Source organism: Rhopalosiphum padi, chromosome 2 (genome assembly GCF_020882245.1).
Source record: "Rhopalosiphum padi isolate XX-2018 chromosome 2, ASM2088224v1, whole genome shotgun sequence".
Classification (NCBI taxonomy): domain Eukaryota; kingdom Metazoa; phylum Arthropoda; class Insecta; order Hemiptera; family Aphididae; genus Rhopalosiphum; species Rhopalosiphum padi.
Window position 1 is genome coordinate 66,587,273 of NC_083598.1, and position 23,584 is coordinate 66,610,856.

The 23,584-nt window shown below is 26.4% G+C and overlaps 1 protein-coding gene across 7 annotated transcripts in view; it reads right to left on the bottom strand.

Moving 5' to 3' along the window:
* Positions 1-23,584, bottom strand: part of LOC132921299 (potassium voltage-gated channel subfamily KQT member 1) — a 250,277-nt gene that overhangs the window by 200,437 nt on the left and 26,256 nt on the right. For 2 of the 7 annotated variants that reach the window (XM_060984255.1, XM_060984248.1), the window contains exon 2: positions 10,416-10,524. The exons of 3 other annotated variants lie outside the window; for them this stretch is intronic. The gene's annotated coding sequence lies outside the window, so the exon portion shown is untranslated. Of the gene's footprint in view, positions 1-10,411; positions 10,525-21,848; positions 21,869-23,584 lie in introns of those variants that run through there. 2 more of the 7 variants (XM_060984251.1, XM_060984252.1) reach the window with 2 other exon arrangements.

The window sequence follows — 23,584 nt, forward strand, 5'->3', positions numbered from 1 at the left end:
TATTTTCTGTTCTGAGGGAAAAAAAAGAATATTATCTAGATAATAATTAAAAACCAAATTCAATCAAATCAAAACTGTTACCCTCATTACTATGCAAAAATCTTAAAATTGTATAAATATTATATAGATCGTATATTTTTAAACGACTAACCGTATATAATAGCTAAATAAACGGAGCGTATTAAATAGTTCGTTATAATCTTGGTTGTACATTTGTTTTAAAAGCTAAAAAAGAAGACAATATAATATTATAAAAATACGATATATCTGATACCTCTTTTAACGAGAAAAATAATAAAGTCCTGGCGAAATGATAAATATTTCGTATTTTGATCTGTCTACAACAAACACGAACAGTAATATTTTCCCCTCAATATCTTGTTATCTTAGATAAAAATCAAATATATTGTAAACGTACCTTTATCGTGTATTGTATATTATACATAACATGCAGCAGCGTGGAAATTATTCGGTGTAAAAATTTGAGTGACTTGTAGATTCACAAGCTTGCTGAGAAATTCGAAATCGGGAAAAAGTATAAGGCTGTACTTATTGAAAAAAAAAAATAAAGCAGTATTTTGAGTCGGTACAACGAAAAATTGTACTCATTCCAGAGAAATAGGCTTAGTGTGTTAATTGATAAAGTCGTTTAAGAATGGTTTCAAAGCTCCCAATAGCTAGTTAGAGTACTTCAAAGACAGGTAAAGACAGGTAAAGACAGGTATAAAAATTATTTTTAAATGGATTTTTGGAGAATCGGCTTCTATAAATCTAACAGTCGTTATCGAGTGGAAATCAAATATTATAAAAATAGTGACATGGTACAATATTCACAGAACATATTTAATGCTGACGAAACTGACCTGTTTTACTGAGCATTACCAGACAAAACTTTGTCTTACAAATAACAGACATGCTTTTGTAGAAATATAGCTAAACAACATCTAACGGTTCTTCTATGTGCAATCATGCACAGGGAAAAACTTAAGCCACTAGTCATTGGAAAATCTCTCAAGTCAATATATTTTAAAGAAATTGACGTTAGTAAACTGGGAGTAGAATTGAAAGCGAACAGTTAAGTGTATATGACCACATCTGTAATGAAGTATTTGTTTCAACGATACAAACAACAAATGAAAACTCAAAAAAAATTGTGTTGTTCCTTGACGACTATACACCACATGCAATTATGCAAAACTAAAATTTGGACAACGTTAAGCTTATTTTTCTTCCCAAACATAACCTTAATTTCTCTATCTTTGGATCAAGGAATAATCTAAAATGTCAAAGCTAAATACAGTAAGTTTGCATTGCAATACATTATTGGGAATTTGGACAACGCTCAAGACGCACAAGATTTAGCAAAGCAAATTTATGTTTTAAAAGCAATTATACGGGTAAAATAAAGCACAGGCAGAAGTTTCTTCGTTAACAATAACTTCAGACAAGCAGAATTTCCATCCAGTGAACCTACAGAAATGGAAAATGAAGTAAATGACAATGAATTGACCGAACTGATGGAACCTCTCCCGTTGTCTTGAAATGACAATGTTCCTCAAGCAGATGATAATTTATCTACATAATACAACTCAAACACCTTGTATATCTGCATCAGCTATGGTTTTAGATAACTATCGTTCTGAATTAAATCCAATAATAGCAAATTATGAGCATTTAGACAATGACCAATGAGAACATTCTAAAATTGAGACGTTTGGAAACTATTCAGAAGCTCATAGGTAGCTATTATTCATATGAATGAATTTCATTTAAAAAAGTGACGAAAAAGGGTTTTTTTTCACTCATTTATGAATCAATTATGCAAACCGTACTAGAAATGACAAAAACCAACAACAATTCTATATCATTTTTTGTAATACAATAATGTGTATATGTATATTATTGGAACTAAATAGTAAATATTAAATTATAATGTATATAATATATTCTAATATATTAAATATTTACATAGTTAATTATGTGAGTTTAGCCAAATGTGTACAGTCTATAACGGACACTTCCTATTGCCCCGTAACTGTCTGTTATATATAGGTTTCAGTGTATATTATATTATATCGGATCCATTCGATGATACGGAAAATCTTTATCAATTGTGTTGCTTGTATATCTTTACGCAGGTATATCAAAAACGTTTTACATTGACTTTGTGCACGTTAATCGGCATTCGATCGAAACAGAATATTATTTTGGCGTTAAACGTAACAAACTAGGGTGAAACAAAAAAAAGTAAATATTAATCGAAACACGTTCAGGACTCTGCGGAATATCACCGAACACACGAAGTTTTAAAAAACACATTACTCGAGAATATGCAATAAACAAAAATGTGTTCAAACAATTAAATTACCGACAGTTTTTCGAAATGAAAAATATAACAACATTGCCGTCCACGTAAGTCGTCTAGGTCGGTTGTACCCACTATGTGTACTATATAGGTTCTATAAATTAGTCACAAAAATGAATATAAAAAAAAAATGTAAAAAAATGTAATTCTTATATGATAAAAGTTCCAGCCACACGAATTTCGATTGGGCGGGAAGAACATTTAGTTGAATTTGTTAGCGGCGATTAATAATATGATATATCAGATCGTTCGGTATATTATAATATGATATATTGTTTTAAACGCACGGGTATTTCGTTTGACCGACTAATAAATAATACGAATTCACGTAGTCGCAACTATATTGACGTCAATTGTTCGTCGGGTCGTTTGCCGTGCATCCGGCCGATCCGTTGCGACTGCCGACCAATCGTTTTCGACCGAATGATTCGCATAAAACCAAAACAATAATCATAGTTTAGGATTTCCGTGTTTGCGCGCAATACTGCAGTAATCTTATGATTGTTTATCTGACCGTCTTCGGTGACGTTCATCTCGAGCGATTTGAAACAACTATATAATCGCAGCTGACAATATTTGGATTCGAAAACAATATTGTCTGTTCACGACGTGTGTTTTACATCAAGCCGAAGGTTATAGGTACTTTATATATTGTCGAGTGAAACTCAACGATGAGAAAAGTTATTCGGGAAGTTATAGTGATCTTGACCAACATTTTTTGTCGACAATAGATGTGTCGCGTTCGCTATTTTTGACTTAAATTCAGATCGATGTTCTGCAAAACTTAATTTTTGATATTTTTTTGCCAGCCGAAGATCTCTTTTCCTGGGTTCTTTTTTCATTTACATTGTAAGATTCAAATATATTGTTAAAAAAAAAAAACAATCATAAAGAACTTCTTCCAATAGCACTATTTTCGATTTAGACACACTCGTTTATTTTATTATTGATTTGTAAATTTTTAATTTCATGATTTTTAAATCGAAGCGAAATATTATTTATATATGTTTAATAATTAGATTTAAAACAAATCTATTGGTATTATATTTAACCATCAAGTCTCAAGTAATTGTTTATAAATATAATAATAAATAGTAAAAGATATCCGTAAAATGAATAACAGTTCGTTTAAATAATATATCACATTGTCATATGATACGTCCACTGCATTAGAAACTCAACAACCTGATCTAGTCTGTGATGGTACTTATAATTATAATTTTATAAAAATTTGTATTTCAAAATGTACACACGTAAATCCAATACGACCATTTCCGTTAAATTTATTATATTGTTTATCCAAAGATACATATATAAGTATCCATCTGATATTGAGAAAATGGAAATTTTAGTTAGGTCTTATTCTAATCATTTGTGGTTCACAAATTCGACGACCAAAAACGTTTTATTTTTTTTATCAATTCCCAGTGGAACATAATATATATAATGTATTTTCAGCCCTTTATATACCAGTATTTATTTAAATAAATCCATTTGTATTCCAGACGCATGTGTTTATTTTTTCCCCTATCCTATAAAGCCCGTATAATATTATCGACCTACCTATTACACTAACAATTGTTACCTAACCACATTAGAAAAATATCGTATGTTTTATAATCAATAATTTTTATGGCCGGCCGTGTCCTTTTCCAAAGGTTACAGGTATTATAGTTGCAACGAAACAATAACAATAGCCGTGGATCACCAACCTCAAAATAAGGTTCAAATTTAATACTGCTGAGTAGTGATCACATTAACTACTGTAAAAAAAGGTTAGGTGTCATGGTACTTAATATAAAAAAAAAAAAAAAAAATGTAAAATAAAATAGGGAAGTAACTATATTTTTGTAAAAAACGTGATAATATGTGAAGATTGATTCATCCCAAAACTATACGATTATTGTTTACACAGTTATTTGTATAGATCATTTCAGGAATAAAAATTAAAATAATATTGACAAGTTGCAACATCAGGATACGTAGCAGTTACTGCTATCAATAAGTATATGCGCGTTATAGAAAATAACAAAGGATTGAAGTCAAAAATCACAAAACAAAATAATACATATACATTTATAACGGGACCCATTAAATTGTACATTATGAAGAACACAAAGGTGGGATTAAATAAAATTTAATAATGAATATTATTATACACAATAATATAATCCACGGTAGATTTGTCACGTACAATTTAATACACAGTATGAATGATTAGGTACGTCATTTTATATTTACATATATATAATGTGTGTGTGACGTATATACGGCAGTGAACTTAAAAATGTCCAAAGGCAAGCATTTTATTCATCCATTATAACCCAATATACCTTCTCTTACCCTTTATCTCAATTAAACATTTTTATTAATGGAATTTTGTTTACGACAAACCATATCATATCCCACCGCGTAAACCATCACTGATCGCCTTTTTAAAAACGCACGCGTAGGTAAAATACGTGAACCGTGTGTGCATTTAAAGGGCAGGTTGCACAAACATTGAGAATTATACTCAATACACCTTTCTAACGTCATTTAGTCGCAATCGACTATACGGATCGGCCGCATAATATTAAAACATATTATTATTAAACATACATTCATATATTCACCATTATAAATCATCGCTGTATAGAAATGTGCTACCCACTCTCATATGCTTTGATGTAGATATCCTACAAAAACAAAATCACTAAAAACATCCTTTACATGGGTTTCTTCTATTCCTTGTTATATATTTCGTATAAAAAAATCAATAAGTTTATAATTATTTTAACAAAAACTATCATTATTTGGTTTTCGCAAAATTGTTGCATCCTGCAATCCCAGGAAAATTTATGTGAGACGTTGGGAACCTACAGGCACTTTTACATTTACTGTGGTGATTCTGTACAAAGTTATAACTTCAAGCCGTATGCGAATGATGTGGTCCACGGGGGTGGGTAAGTGGTAACACGCTGTCGACGCTTTTTCGGGTTGTAAACCGAAATCGAAATGAATACGGGTGACAATCGGTTTTTCGTACGTTGGCCCAGATCCAAGGACCGCTATAAAACATTACAAAGACTTTTGTGGCCATGAATTTCCTTGACATATTTTCACCTGGTGCACAATACGTCGACTCTCACCAAAGACATTACAATTTAAAACTTGTACGTGACAAAAAAAAACCTCCCTTAGCGTGTATCGTAAACTTTTTTCTTAAACTATACAAGTATTATGTATAGTATATAATAAGAAGTAAACGCGTTTTGGTCATGTCGTACATATTAAAGACTCATTCGTGCAGTAATGTGAATACGACATTTTATTACCAAATTTAATAAATGCAATTTAACATGCACATCAGCTCGGCAAGGTAATAATATATAATATTTAAAATTCAAATATAATGACTAATCGTTCAAAGCAAAAAATAATAATATCAAATATTTGGAAAAATATTTCAGATAATAATAATATATTATTATCACATAATAGAAATATATTATATATTTATGAAAGTTGAAGTATTATATATGTACACGTGTACCTATCTTAAATTGTGCATGTTGAATTTATGTTTGGTTATTATTTTACAGAATTAAAGAAATTACATTTATTAATCGTCATTTCAATTCAACAATTTTTCATCGATTAGTATAATATTATATCATGTGCCGTTATTTTTCAATGTAATATTCAATAATTTTAATTAAGTCTATTATACAACGTTAATTTGTATAAGCCGAAGGTGGTATTAAAAACTCAATAGTCTAGAAAATATTATTGACTCTATTTTAATAAAATCAAGTACTACAAAAAGCTTATGATATCAACAAATAATAAATAATAATATAATAGTAACAAATAGGCATTGTAAAAATTTAAAATATCAAAATTTTAATTTTTGATATACCTATACTGTTTACCGGACATGCCGCATTGATAACTACACTTGTATAGTGTATTTTACACTCGCACACATCGTGCTAAGTCATGAAGTAACTATGTAAGAATATTATTTTACCTCGTACAATATTATCTATACTTAATGGTCTTTAGGGGTATAAACGGAAATCCCGTACGCGCATAATTTATACGTACTGATGACATATTTTCGCCGACGAATAAATTACACTAATAAGGAATAACCGCATTCGACGTTAATTAAGTAATGTATATAATAATGTCATGACACACACGACGTTTTGTACCAAATATTGTGCACTTTGGCATTGCAGTCTTCGTCTACTAGGTGAAATAAGTTTCATTATACCCACCGCCAATGTGAAACTCTCTTTAAATAAATAATATACAATTCCATATATTGTCAAACTGTTTAAAAATAACGATTCAGTTGTCATAGTACCTATTATATTATTAATTTTAAATGCAAAATAATATCATAAAAGCATATAAAAATAGAAGCCGGTGGAAACGCCAATAGTCAAAATGACGACAGTTAAAATATCGAAAAACCAAAGTGTATTATTATTTATTACTAAAGTAAATATTAGCAAATTCAAATGTTTATGACCAATTTTTGTGATAAAAATAATCGTTTATTAAAATAATTAAAATTAAAAATACTTATAAAAACATGAATCATTTTTCCTTTTAAACACCGTGATACAATCAAAATTAGTATTATTGAAGTTATAATTAATTCACAACCTATTTATAAATTTTATTTTATTATGACATATTAATATATTTTGTGATTATTTAATTAAAAACGTGTATTTTTTTCACATAAAATTCTAAATTTATATAATTTTTCTATCTTATATTTAAGCTATCGGTACTTCATACTTTTCGATATTTTAATTATCTCAATTTTAATCTGTCAATTTTCAGTTGTCAATATTTCGTACCACGCCAATAAAAAATAGTAGAGAACTCGTGGCGGCTAATCAAATCATAATTTGTTATTAATTTGAATATTATATTATATTATTATAGGTATAATACATTGTTATAAAAGTATTTTGCTTCAGATTATAAAATTAAAGATAACACTTAAAATTACCATTTTAAAGTTAAACGTTTATAGTAGTTTCACCAAAAAACACGAGGGTGGAAAATATTAATGCAATATAAAATTTTATAATTACATATATCTAAATTTTAATACTTATATAAATTATGAGTGTTCATAGGTAAAAAATGTATCCTGTTTAAAATTTAAAACTGTTGTATAACTATACTAGGTATAACTAAATGTCTTGTATAATACATATTTGTTGTAAAGTAAATATTTTGATTATAATAATTAATTCCTCGAGAAAAATTTGAATTATTGTTTTAAAATATATATGAATATATATTTAAACACAATTTGTATTCATGTTGATCAAAAAATAAAATTAAAATAAACAATCTATGATTTTGTAACGGGAAATTCTATATATATTCGTTTCAGTCGTTTCCGATTCTGGTAAAAGCAGTTTTGTAGAAATGTATAAATCAATTTTCATTTTGAAACTTTTAAGAGAAAACCACTTCTGCCATATATGTCAAGGAACAAAAAAGTTTGCAACCGTGGTTTAAAATACAAATTAAATCAATATAATATCATAAACACGAAATAAAATTATTATATTACGGTTGTCTCGCAAAAAATTCCACCCTGTACGTTCAATAGTCTCCAGTGAAACGAACACATCACTTTTCATTCATACACAAACGAAACATAATATTATATGGCTTCAATTCCGGCATTTACAAAACATGGTCTTCGATCGATAATTTAAAATATACATATATATATATCACATATAAATTATAATATGCAGCATGTAGATAGCAGATAGTTTCACTAATACAGCGTTCCATAGTCAATACTTTTTACATTATATTCAGTAATAATAATAATAGTAATAGTTTATTTATATTATGATTCACTTATTAGTTATTACTCATTACATACTAAGACGTCATCATACTAGTTGTGGCAGTGCATTGATTTTTGAACCGTTATGTATCCATTACTGACATTTAATCAGATTGAAAATTAATATTTAATTTTAAATAAGTATAATATAATATTAATTATTTATATATATATATATAATATTTTTAAATCGTATCAGGGTAAACAAGTATTAACTAAATGCACAGCGTAAGCAGTAAGTATACATTTATTATTTAGTAACATCACACACGACACACGGCACTCCATAAAATATTTAAAAGTCAATTCCTATAAGCGAACGGATTTATAAAGGTAAATTCAAGGCATATTGTGGTTCGTGACTAGTATTTTATAGATTTCAACTATCTTACGAATGTACGTGGCAAAAATATTGTGCGAATGATGTTAATGTGTCATATGCTCATATGTAACATATTTTACACAATAATGTATTTGTTTCAGTCAGTAATCTGATAAATTAACTCTCAGATATAATGCGATATTATAATTCAATAGGTAAATCAAAATGATTAAAATTAGACGTTTTAGTTAATTTGTGGTTACTATGTAATAATTTGATAATATTTATGCTTAAAAGACATGTGGTAACCAATCATTTATTTTTTCTATAAATAAACTAAAATTTTTAATATTACTGAATAAGTACCAAATATATGTATAATGTAAAAATATGTATATTGTATAATATATGTTGTTTAAATCACATGTGTTTAACTACTATAAATCCAAGAAATATATATTTAGTATAATCAATCTTTCTAACAATCACCCAAACGATTTTCGTCTTTTCGTAAATTAGACCCGTCCGCAGACAATTCGTCATTCTTTTTGAGGTTTTAATGGTCTTTTAATTCAAGAAAACTACAGAACGTTATAAATCATTAGGACAGCTGCTGTATACGTCAAATAGTCTTGACTATTGGCTATTTACTATTATATCAAAAAATCCAATGAAAATAATTAATATATCATTCATTCGATGCGTAAAATTCATTATTCTATTTTCTATTTATTGTGGTATAATATTAGTAGTAATAATAATAATATATATAGTGAAATAAGTAAAAACTAACTAAAATAACTAAAAGGTACGCCAAGAAGTAATTTTCTAGTCACCACTATATTAACCAAATGGTTTTTGACGTTTGAATTTAAAAATATTTAAATAGCTGTGCTTCGATGATGTGGAACAATAAAAAACGACGTCGCGAAAGAGTAAATTCATTTCTCACCAGTCTTTGCTGACGATAATAATATTTCTCCTTATCGTAAAGTACCTACTTCTTTATTGTCTCGAAAGGTGTATAATATATATATATATATATATATATATAGTACCATTAATGGTGTTTTTAATTACTTACGGACAGTTTTGTGAGACTTCTCCTCCGTTGAGGTTACAATATATATTATGTTTTATTGTTATCATATTGAAGCCTATGTGGTACTTTTATCTCCGTTAGCTTTCGATCACAAAAGAACTTCCTTTATCGTATTATTCTCATGCAGACACAATTATTGCATAAATGTTTTGCCGATAACGACAACTTATTATAGTACGATGAACAATTTCACAATTTCTACTTCATGTACAAAAGTAAATGACATGTATACATTTGTGATAACGATTTAGATAATATCTAGTAATAATAATTTATACCAAAACAACGTTACGTTAAAATTAACATAAAATAATTTTAATGTTATAGTTTTAACATAATATTTTATTAATTTAAAATAATTTTGGTATGATTGAAATGCTTTTGAATAGTTTTGAATTTTAAATTTACCCTCATTCGCATAATAAAAACAAAAAAACTGACTATGTTTCAAAGGCCTCTCTGCGTTACGTAACTTAAAGGTAAAAATCTTGTAATATGTTATATTTCAGTATACGCAACTAGATAACAAATCTTAAATAAGCATTCAAGCTACTATTTGGATTCTGGATCACAAAACTAAGCGTATCGTCGAAATGGCAAACGAACGAACTTACCCAAGTGATGTCAATAAATTTAAAATACTGGAAAAGAAGACTTTACAAATGATGACGTTAGTAGGTGATATATGTCGAATGTGGTTAGTCAGTCGTTGGCAAATAGTATATGCAAATAGGTGCGATTTACCTACTTTAGTATCGGAATGGATATTTGACAGCGTGGCGTTCAATCTTAATAGTCGGCACATGGATGAAGGGATGGATCATAGAGTACACCGAAATAAAGTGCCAGCCTCGATCCTAAAGTGAATACACAAAACACAAATCTACATCAATTTCTGTAATCACAATGACATAATAGTACTGTATTGTTCATTTTAACTATCACTTTTTAAGTATGAATTCCGTTATACCATAATAAAATGAAATATTATAGTTCTATGACAACTTTAAGGTTTACTCAACTAAGTGAACTTTTGCTAACAAAAAATATGGGAAGTAAGGTATAAGTATAAGAAATAAATACTAAGTAATTTAAAAGGTTTAACTTTGTTACAAAAAAAAAAAAATAATTGTGAATTTATATTTAATTGCATTAATTTATTATGACAACAAACAATAAATTGAATAACAGTTACTTACATTTTAATGACGCTCTTGTATTTATTATTTTAGATAATATTAAGTCTGAGTTTAAAATTTAAATTATCTGATACCTGAATATGAAAAAAAGTTAATCTTAAGATAATAATACGATCATCTCTACACTATGCAATTCCATTTATATACTTAGATGATGTCAATGATATTCCAAGGAGATTTAAAAGTGAAGAAATGAAATATCATCAAAAAACTGATAGTATGCAGTTTCAAGCAAAGTACCTGAGTGAAACGTCAACAAAACCTAATAATTTATCATTCTAATAGCGAATAATAATAATATCGTTTAAAATATAATGAAGAATGAAATTGAAAAGCAAAATATAACAACATATTATTATATCAACAAGATTGAATTGAGCATACTCTTGAAGATAATACAAAAATGACGACATTTATTGTAAATGTATTTCTAAATATTATGGATTATAAGTTTATAACACTATTAACATTTGTTACAAACGTTAATTTTATAATTTTTTATTAATTGATAGTACCTATTTTATAGTATTCTGTGACAATCAATGTTAAGTAAAACAAAACAATTTTAATAGCAATTAATATATAATTATTGTACAGTTTTTTAAAACATAAAATAAAATAAAATAGAAATTATTTATACACTTGCAAGAAAGTTAAAATTCCACTACATTCTTTGTTTTAATTAAATTTTTTAAGAAATCATTATTTATCTTTACTTTATAATGATAGCTTTCTTAAATTTACTTACTCACGTTTTTACAATATAGGGACTTTATAACATTTTCGTGATAAAAGCCAGTGTAATTACTAATTTATAATTATAAATATATTGTGGGAAATAATTTAATGTTATGCAGTTAAATTTATTTTGTTTAAATAATCAATATTACAATTACATTTTCATTGGCTAACATGTCTATCTAACTTCAATTTTAATACAAAGTATTTGTGTCTACAAACAAATAAAAATACGAATTATATTTTTAGGAATATAAATGCTATTATTAGAGTGATAACTATGGTAAGGTTTGATTAATTTATAGTATATATCTAAAATATAACAGACTAAATTACTGTCAATCATCACAATATATTATTTATTATTTATTTCTAGCTCGAATGAATAATTTTGAAATGTATCCAGCCATCGTGGCATTATAAGTCATTGAAATTATCCCAAACTATTTCCTATAATACCCATAAGTGACCATAAGTTTTTTCTTTTACGTATATAATATAACTTATGATGTGCTTATTATAAAGATATAATGAAAAATTCAGCAATAATAAAAATGTTTCAAAGCCGTCTACCTGTCTGGGCGCATTAGTTACATTAGACTTTTTGCCTGTAAAAAAAATCCTGTAATTATACATTTTAAAAAACCCTTTGAATAAAAAAATCCCATTAAAAGTGAATAGTTTACATTTTAATTTAGAAATGTTAACGAATTGGATACTTTATAGAGGAAATTCACTTTGAAAAATCCATAATAAATTTGATACAAATATATTATTTGGAACTTTCTAACAATATTCCTTGCATACATTTACATAATTTATATCAAATTAAACTTGAAAATGAATGTCTTGAAATTTATACTAATTTTTTGATTTTAATTTTTAATTTTTATAAAGTAAATAAATATTTCTAAAATATTGTTTTTTTTATTTTATATATATTACACACATTATTCTAACTTTGTATTTCAACAAATAACCATTATATAACCTAATAAAACATTTATATTTTTAGTTTTAAATAAAGCATGAAATCTGTTTAATTTTCAAACTTGTCTTGTATTTTTTTTTTAAAAACTTTTGATGTAAGTACAGAAAAACCTATACGTTTATCATATTTACTTTATCTCATTCTAAAGAAAAAAACTTTCTAACCACATAAAGATTGGTACATACAAATTATATATACGACTAAATTAAGCACGAGGTACGTATGATATTATAAATTCATGATTTTGCTAAACCGTCCCAAAACTGTAATCATTCAAAAATATTCAAGTCTTTTATCGTAATGTTATTCTAGTATCTAGTACATAATATTATCCCCAGTAAGTATCAGATAATTCACTTCATAACGATATAAGCGTATACATTTTTAATCAAATTTTCAACAAACAGTACATCCATATACCATAACATAAACTCTAATTATATCCGAATCATCTATAGTTTATGTCGTTTTCTATTTAAGTATTCACCCAATAATTTAATAACAAATTAATCCACAGTAATATAACGCCACTGGATAAGTCTCCAATGTAATGGGATTAATACTAAATTTACTAAAATGTTTAAAATATCACAGTATCTTTCAAATCCATTATCATGAAGTATTATTTTTAGTAAACAAAGTTAAATAAATCAAAAACTACTTGTTCATTCGAATTTTGATTTTGATATGTAACATTTTCCGTAAATGTATCTGATAAATACTTTATTGTTTAAAATCCACTCTTTTTATTTGAAAAAAATAAGTTTGTATCTCCACAAAATACTCTATAAGGGTATAAAAAATATAAAGAATTTGAAAACATGATCTTTAAGTATATTTAAAATCTCTAAAAATCAGATTTTGAATAACTACATTATCGAAACAAGAAGAAAGAGAAGACGAATCATCCTGAACATATTATATAGACCATGGCACTTAGGCTTGCTAAGCGACTACATAGGGCAGCTAGAAATTGTTTAAGTGCATGAAATTACATAATATGATTAATGTGAAATGTATATTCCATATCAGTGGTGGCTTGCAGTAATTTAACTTTGTAATAATGTAACCTTGTAATAACCTCCTTCTTCTAAAACCGCAAAAAAATAAATTATACAAAATCATTTGCTTAACGAGAACTTACTGACAGCGTATAAGATTAATATGTTACTTGATGAATTTAAAGTCATGAATCATGATAAATATGCGAATATTTCTATAATTATTTCTTTATATTTTATGAATAGAATATTATGTATAATAATATATATTATAATATTGTTTCGTGTATTTAGTTATTATACCACGCTTTGTAAATTGTAGTCCAATATTATGTATTTTTGTTTCTTAAACATAATATGGTTATATAAAAATTAAACTCTTTACATATTTTGTTTGGTCTCAACAACATAATATTTTATGTAATAGGCGTATACAAAAAAAATGTATTTTATTTATAGGTCAATACAGTTTTAAATTTGTTAGTAAATTTCATGTTGATGTATAAAACAAATGAATGAGATACTATCCAAGTATTGATGCATTAGTTCTCCCAGGCTCGACCAGAAATTGGAATTTGCGCATGTCTATACGATATAGACAAAACGCACTGCGTTCTGACTCGACTGCGCGTTTAACAAAGTCTTGTTGAAGTTTATTTCGTACAGTTCATGTCTTCGTTACGATGGAAATTAAATAAATGTTTGAAACTATCATTTAAAAGTGTGTTCCGTAACTGAAGGGAAGTTATCCACAGGTTGCTAATATACTAGTGTGATTTAATAGCAGTAGATATAGGTAAAGTAGGTACCTATACCTATATAATATACCAAGCAAACGTCAGCATTGTTGTCTATGTTTTTCCATTGTCTCAACGCCTCCGTATTTACAACAAGTGCAAAGGTTCACAGTTTAATTTACTGCGTGAAAGTCATAAACGGATAGAAAAAAATTACGTATAATATATATCATAAATCAATATTATATATATATATATAAAAACAGTTTTATAAACAAGAATACGCGTTGGTTGCTATTTGAATAACACGAGTGCGGTAATCTGTGTTAAATGTAATTATGTTTTTGCCACAACGAAATCAATTTTAAGACCGTTAATGAGTCAAAAAGGAAATCGGAAAAACGATAAAACTTAAAATTCGATCATCTCGACCAGTCATACATCATGTACAGACTAACGTGGTATATTGGGTGCACAGCGGTATATCACAAAACGTTTGTTTTAATAACAAGCTAACCATATTTTTGTATAGATAATAATTTTCAACTACTTTTTTCAATGTAACTATAATTATCAGGTAACTCAAGCGAATGGACATATAAAAGACATTATGATGAATATATCACGTCCGGAAGGCGGTAACGTGTCATGGCGGTGTTATTTCTGTAGTAGGTATCCGTAGTTGTTTCGTTGAAATTAATTATATACTCGACTGTATTATTTAACCACGCCTCCTCCACACTGAAAGGATAAATGGTATTATTTGCGTTTACACGCGTGTTTCAATATTTCGTGAACGTCTTATTTTATACCGTTATCATACTACATGTCTTTTCTAGTACCCATTTAGTATTTACTCGTAATATACTCGCGGCGTTCATAAAAATATGACTTATAAATCTAATTTTGATAACCATTTAGTTAGGTAATAATTTATAATATTATTATTCAATAAATTACTCTATATGAAAACGATACAGCTAGGTTATACCAGCACGTTAGATTTATATTAATATGTCTGTATGTGTACCTACATGGCTACATATAGTGGGTAAAAGATTAGGTTATGAATTTTTTTTTTCATAATCATGCCTTTGCGGGCTTTGACTACCTCATTTAACTTCAAAATGTTCCAACTTCATATACTTTATGAATACAAGTTCACTTTATAAGTCCAATCTAAGTTAAGCAATTTTTATTATGTTTTTACTACCTTTATTTGATTTTTAAAATTATAATTAAATTAGTTTAATTTAGCTTGAAAAGACGATAAGTCGATAACTATCCGGTTTCGTCATTATCAAAATAATATTAAAATAAAATATATTACCATGGACTCAATTCGAATATTGTCAAAAACATCACATACCTCATGAATCATGATTAACCAAAACAATCAAATATTCCGGAATCTAACTCATATTTTCTTAAAAAGAATTTTTAGATATAACATCAGATAACAAAAAATGTAACCTGATTAATATTTTTATTTAATTTTTTTGCGTTTTAAATAATAAAAATATTAAACCTTATTTAAACCCACATAACTGTAATAGTTTTATCAGAATCCAATAAAAATCTCTACCATTCAGATTATTTGTTTAAAAACAAAAATATATTATTTTCTAAAGATTGAGTATTACGTTATTACATTAATTATTATTTTGTTAATTATGTTGTACAGACATTTTAAAAACGTTTTGATAATTAATCAGAGACGGGTAAAATAAACGAAAGGATAAGAGGAAACACACTTCTCCCTTTGGGAATTTTCTTCTAACATTTCTTGTAATTGAAACGTTAGATCACTGTGATGAGATTTTTCACAAAAATAAAAACGTTATCACAAATCTTATCGCAAACTATAGTCCTTGTCAAAAACGACATGTGATTGGTCAAAAACATTTTTAATGGATTAGCTCCTGGCCCATATTATACATAATCTATAAAAAGACAATATACCCGTTGGTATATATTGAAAATATAATTTTCACAAATATTGAGAAAAATGAAATCTGATTATTCCCCGTTTAATCGATGTATTTATATTAATATTATTTCACGTTCACTGTGTAATATATAAAGTTTGTACATCTGTACTTACTATTAAATATACATCTGTGTAATAAATTATGTTATTTTTCTCTTTTTATTTTTCATACAACCGTAGGTACACGTTTAAAATGATTTATCATGTCTAGCAACTCATTTTTTTAATTTCTGGATCAGAGAGCCTGTAATTAATTTACATGGTCCAATTTATTTTTATTGCAATACGAAATAAATAAATGTTACTCTATAACATAAAAGTAGGTACCAGTATTTATAGTATGTATCGAACGCGTTACGATTTAATAATCGTGATTAAGCGCACCGTGTATGAAGTTGTGTACCAATAATCCACGATAAACGATTAATTTAATTATGTTACATATTGAATGTAATCGAACAAATATGTTCGATCGTTATTATTTGTTTAGTATAAAAATACAATCAAAAATCATAAAATGCATATTAAATAATATTATATTCTGAACCTAAAACATAAAATAAAATATTTATTTTATGTTTCGGCCAAATTTCTTATTAAATAAAATATTTTATAATATTTTCACAATAATTTACTATTTATTGTAACATACAGCAGTACATTATTTAAATTAAAATAATTAAGTGCAACTAACGTATGAAAAAATATGATTGTACAAAATACTAAAGTAATACTATTTACTTTCTTTAGCTTAATAACCTAACCATTAACAATAATTGAAAATTATTTTATTAAGAAAAAAAAACAATTTTTATTTAGTTACCCAAACTTAATTTTTAAGAAGCATAAGAAATTAATAATACACAGTTTACGCAGTGAGTTTTCCAATCGGTATGTAATTTTATAATATTGGTGTAACGCTGCTGTTAATAGCGTACACAAGACGAGATTTACGAGAAATATATAATTATATTGGCAGATAGGGTTTACGTAAGTGTATTACCCAGTACCCTGTTACTTGTGGTAGTTAAGTGGCTAACCCTGATCATTTAAACGCTTGCAACTGTGTGTACTCTAAATAAAATAGACCCACTTATTTTACCTTTTTATAAAAAAAAAAGTTTACTGTTTATTTATTTATAGTTCGTAATATATGAGGTCTATCTTAACTAAAGTTAAGAGTGGAGTTAAAATAATAATTTTAATTTTTTATGTACATGTACAATTATCTATATGAATTACAAAATTTCCAAAAAAAAAGTGTTTTGACCAATCATGTCATAAACACTGAGTAAGAAGTTTCTACTAGTTATGTTACTTAACGATTCTTTTTTTGTAAAATTACGTACATTTTATAATCTCATAGTTATATTTTACATATTATTATAATCATACATTAACATTTATTCTGTTAAGTATCAGAAGTAAAGCTGATACAATATAATATCAAACTAGCAGTTAATGATAAAAAACCAATTTATCTCTTAAAAAAATAGTCACCTTACATATTTTAACTGCAAAAATCAAAAATTGTGTAAGAACACTAAATTACTTAAATTATATATTTTTTTAAATTTAAACTAATATTAAAACATTTTATCCAGTTTGATAAACTAATGTTTATTCATAATACTTTGTTCTGTAATATTTTTATCTATGCTGTTATAAAAGTCGTTTGGCGATAATTAGTATATATATAGTATATACATATAAAAATAAATAAATAAATAAATAATGTACTAATAACATTCTACCTTTGTATTGAATAATGATCGATAACAATTAACAATAATATTGACATAAAAACTAAATGCGAGAATAAACCAATAAATCAGTACTCATTTTAAAATAAATATTAAAGGAAATCACTAAAAAATATTATAATATATCAAATATTATAGATACATGCAAAAAAAATAATTTTTAGGTCTTATAATAATTATTATAAAAAATCAAACATAATTAAACTTATTCTACTGTTGCTTTTTTTATAGTTGTAATTTTTAATCATGTCAGTTAAAATTTTGAATTAATTTTTAGTCCTTTATGTCACGTATAATTAAGATATTTGGTCAAGGAACTTATAGCCAATGGAGTTATATTGAAAATTAATTCTAATCGATAATTTCTTGCTTGTTCTTCCGTCATTAATCAAAGCTCAAATTATACATACATATCTTTTTTTTATAAATTATCCTTAAACGTCATTAACCATAGTTACAAAAAAAGTATATAGTGTTATGTAAAATAATACAAATTTAAACATTTTACAATCCCAAAAATGCTATTTTGCTTATAGTTGCATTACATTATATTAAATTAACTTATTATTTAAATCAGTTTTTGTACAAAATATTTCAACAATTTATTTTTTTACGTGCAGGCACATATCCATATCATAAAAATTATAAGAACTTGTATGGTAAGATACATCTATAATATTTATACATATAAGCCAGATTATCAAATAATATTAGCAAGAAAATCATCGATATAAATAAAATTCTGATCATTGTTAACCTATGTATTATTATGACTTTAAAGTTTTGCCAAACTAAAATTAGATTTGTATTATAATGAATGTATTTGCATTATTTGTATTATTTTGTACCTAATAATTTTATTGACTTTTTAATATATTTATTTAAATAAATGATACACTAAAAATAACCATATTTTTTATAAGACAATGAAATAAAAACAGTTATAGTGTAAATACATGATGTCGTTTCTGAACAACAACCAACTTTATGAGCTTACAATTCATCAGTTAAGTTCATAATTTTTTTTATCATTTTTCCCATGTTATTTCAACCCTAAGAAATATAAAAAAAATTATTGCCATGAAAAAAAAAATCATGCATTGTAAGTTATAACAATATAAAACTATATTTACAAAAATTAACTATGCCTACCTTGTATTTTGTATTACGTATACTCAATTCCAAAAATAATAATGTTTTTCGCACGACCAGTTCTTGTTTGATAACTTAACCGGGTATATTCAACAGAATTTTCCAGAAAAGTTAGCTTCGGATTTGACATAAATTATAAAAGTCGGAGTTCAGCACTATCAGTTAACATGGACGTAAACTTATTCACTCACGAAATACATTTCCGCCAGTACACAGATTGTATAAAATTATATAATAACTATATATATATATATATATTTCATATAATTTATCAGAATTATATTAAAAAACATTTTTTAAGCGAATCACTCGCGATACCCACTCATTCACAATTTAGGTACTATACAGTTCTATACACTTTAGATTAATTAATTTCAAACAACAATTATTTAATTAATCAAGTAAGTAAATAATAAATAAATATCTTAAGACTATTTCTAAATTATAATATTATTTAGAATTGAAAAATATATTGGGCCCATGGAACTCTAAGTGTTGGTTTTATCTATCCACTACTGTTCATAGATAAGTAGAAAGGCATATTTTTTATAAGCCATATCGGTGTGTGCGACTTTCGTGATGAATAAATTATGACACTTGAGTTATTTGTTAGCTCACCATCACGAAAATGCTACTAACGCCGCCAGTCGATCATTACATTATACGTACCTATATTATTAATTACTGCGACTTTGGCGAGAGCGTTGTTTTTTATCGAACCCTGGTCGAGTGGGATGTCTATATTATTAGTACTAGCCGCTTCTTGGATATGTGGATGACTAAACCGTACTCGTCTATTATTAAAGACTACATTTATAACATCAATACAAAATACTACTTACTCTGCGTACGACATCTCAGACTGTACGATATTTACATACTATTTAGTATTTAAGATTTAGACTAATCCTACCCCTTTTTTCGCCACCAAGGGTTCACTCGGTATTAATAGTAAGTTATATCAAATGAACTGATTAGATAGAAGGGATGATGGTCTATGAAACGTATTATTATTTGTAAATCAAATAAAGAAATCGCACTGACACATGATCAACGGAAGCACCATCCAATGACACGGAATCATGATTTTATAAGACATAAGTTATAACCTTTATCCACAAATTTCGGATTAACAAGCATACTCTATTGTGATTAAGAAGAAAAGTAACCGTATTAACACTCTTGTCCTTGCTATTTTTAATTTTTTCTCATTTATTAATTTGATACCTTTATCTTGAAATAATTTTATTATTAGTAGTCCTTTTCTAATTTTCGGAAAATATTTTAAATACAATTATATATATAGAATAAATAAATATTAAACGATCCATCGATTTTTTTATTTTTATCGATTACTCTAAAAACCCACTAATGTGAGTTTTTTACATTCTTTGATTTATCATTCCAAACTTTAAACAGATTAAACCTTAGGTATTTTGTAAACAACAAAAATATAAAAAAACTTTTACAATATTATATATAAAGCTTTGACGAATGAGTAGATACATTAACTAATATTTGTATTACATTTTTACATATGTACATAGTAAGCATTATTAAAAGTTGTTTTTTTTAAACTTGCATTTCAATACATATCTTTTGAGTAAAAAAACTGAAATTTATCAAGTCGTGACATTGTTATACTACGAAAAAATTATTATAAGTAACTTTAAAATACAACGTAATATATTTGGTGTGAAACCCATGTATTCGCTTATTAGGTCTAATGCATACTTTTTACGTAAACATGTAGTACGCAAAGTAATTATTATCAGATTTAAATAAATAATAATATGTTTAAATATATCATTAGGCCTCAAAGTGTCTTTTTTGCGAAATATTTTAGTACTTATTAACTTTTAATCTTACTGTTAATCTACGATTTCATGATTTTATTTTAACCGTTCATTATTATGTATTTAAACCATTAATATTGCACGTTTGATATGATTTATTTTTCAATAGTTTATACTTAACTAACAAATTAAAAAAAAATATATTTTTATTCAAACCTCTGTATCACTGTAGAACATAATATATCGTACATAGTATAAATATTATCCTCCAATTTCTTATCGACACTAAAAATATAATTTAATACTAATGTATTATGAAATACATAATATTACGAAAGTAATATTTAATTTCACTAGAAGATTGAGGATAAAATTAATAATGACATTTTTCGACGGTGCAGTAAGCGACGTTCATTATATAACAAATTGTCAAAGGTATATTTTACAACTATTTTAATGGTGCCATTTTTTTTTAACGTCAAAATTAAGTAGCTGGCAAAATAAACAAATATCACATCAATGAAAATCCTATACATACATTGCCACATCTCCCCTGTCGTCGACTGCCTTTAGGACTACAATCAAAATCGCCGACGAAGACCGAATAAAATTATCAGCTGAATACCAACGGTGAGTCAAGACAATAGTACGTCAACAATAATATATAACACGTCCGTTCCGTGCACAGTAGGTAGGTATAGATATAAAATATATACTATAGCTATGATTTATAAAGAATCTTGTAATTATTTAAACAATTTTTTCTTAAAACATCTACTTCCAAAATCAGATTGCAATATTTGCATATACTTACCCAACTTGAATAAAAAAAAGTTGATCGAATTTAACGTATCAGACGAATTGAACACTGCGACACAGCTAAAATGTTAAATATAACTGAAATAATATTATACTATTAACATAAATAATTTGAACTACAGAGTTTGCATTAAAAAAAAAAAATTGGTTTCACGTTATTTATAATCAAAACATAATACAACATTTACGTTTATCGTTTTTAAGACGTTACATTTAACAGACGTTATACCCGCATGTGTTGTCTCCGTCTTACTAACGCATAAAATAGCAAATTGTACGTTAATTAGATTCCGTTTTACTCTGTTAATCGTTTTTTGTCATGCGTAACGTTATAATTATAACATTATTATAACGTTTGAAAACCTTGAATTGAAGTTTATACAATAGATATCATCTTGTCTGCGTCCGTTGATAATTATAACTGAATTACACTGAATTACCAGGTTATCATTGTTAAATAAAAAGTATTTAAGTTGGTATTAAATAAAATCAATAAAAGATCAACTATTCCCGACTTTAATCAATTAATTATTTAAATGTTACTTTGCCAAAATAGTTTTTAAATACAACTTTTATGCACAGAAATAATACTGTATAGAGTATCTGTTGAATATTTACCCAGAAAAAAATGTTTAATTGTTTAGAATAAAACATATTAAATTAAGTTAAACGACCGTACTTAAAATCTATGCTCCAACAATAAAAAAATAACCAGTATCAATTATACAACTTTATTCATTAACTTTATACATTTTATCTAGAGAACTTTATCAAAATGTAATCCAAAGCCCATACAATAATTAACTGAAGTTTAGACATAGAAACGAAATATAATACAATTACTACAACTTCAGTTTTGCTGAATAATAAACGTAATAGACAATTATTTTCTTTCTTAACACTATAACATATCAGGCAAAAAAAATGGTAGTTTTTATGGAGCCTGACACGATGAAACTTTTTCAAAATCAAATATGCTTTTATAATTAAAAACTATAACGAACGCTTCGTGATATTTTCTACCCCCACGTCTAATTCAGATCCAACAGATTTTAAGCTCTGAACGCTATAACACTATTAACAGTAGTTTATTTTATGGAAATATGACGACTGACAAGTAATCCACACCCAATGTCAAAGATCAACATTCTGCAACTCTCGAGCGGTCTATAGCTTTTAGTTTATTATAGTCTATGGTTTAAAGTAATACTAACTATAACTTTAATAGTTTGATAACTTGATGACAGTTTCCTTAAATGTCGTCTCACTATAATAACAGCAATAAGTAATTATCACCGAACAAAGAAAATCAAAATATGGAAAGAAATAGCAGAAAAAGTGTAGGTATCTACAAGCATTTCACTTATAAAGTTATAAATAATCATTCCAGCCTAATGTAATATAATTTATATACATCTATTATATTATTTTATAATATAATTTTTTGTATGGATAAAAATATAGAGAGAAAAATATCAAACAATAAACACTAGTATAATTCAAAATAATAGTAAGTGTTTTTTTTATTTTCCAATCAACGAACTTATTATTTTTTAAATTATAAATTTGATGAAACATCACTTTATTGTTATATCAGTAGTTATAAAAATTGTTTATATACAATTATGTACTCATATTTTAAATATTATATTCCCTATTTAGATTTTAAAATAATAATAATTGGGTGATTTACATAATATATTATAATAAGACAACAATTGTTTTCATTCA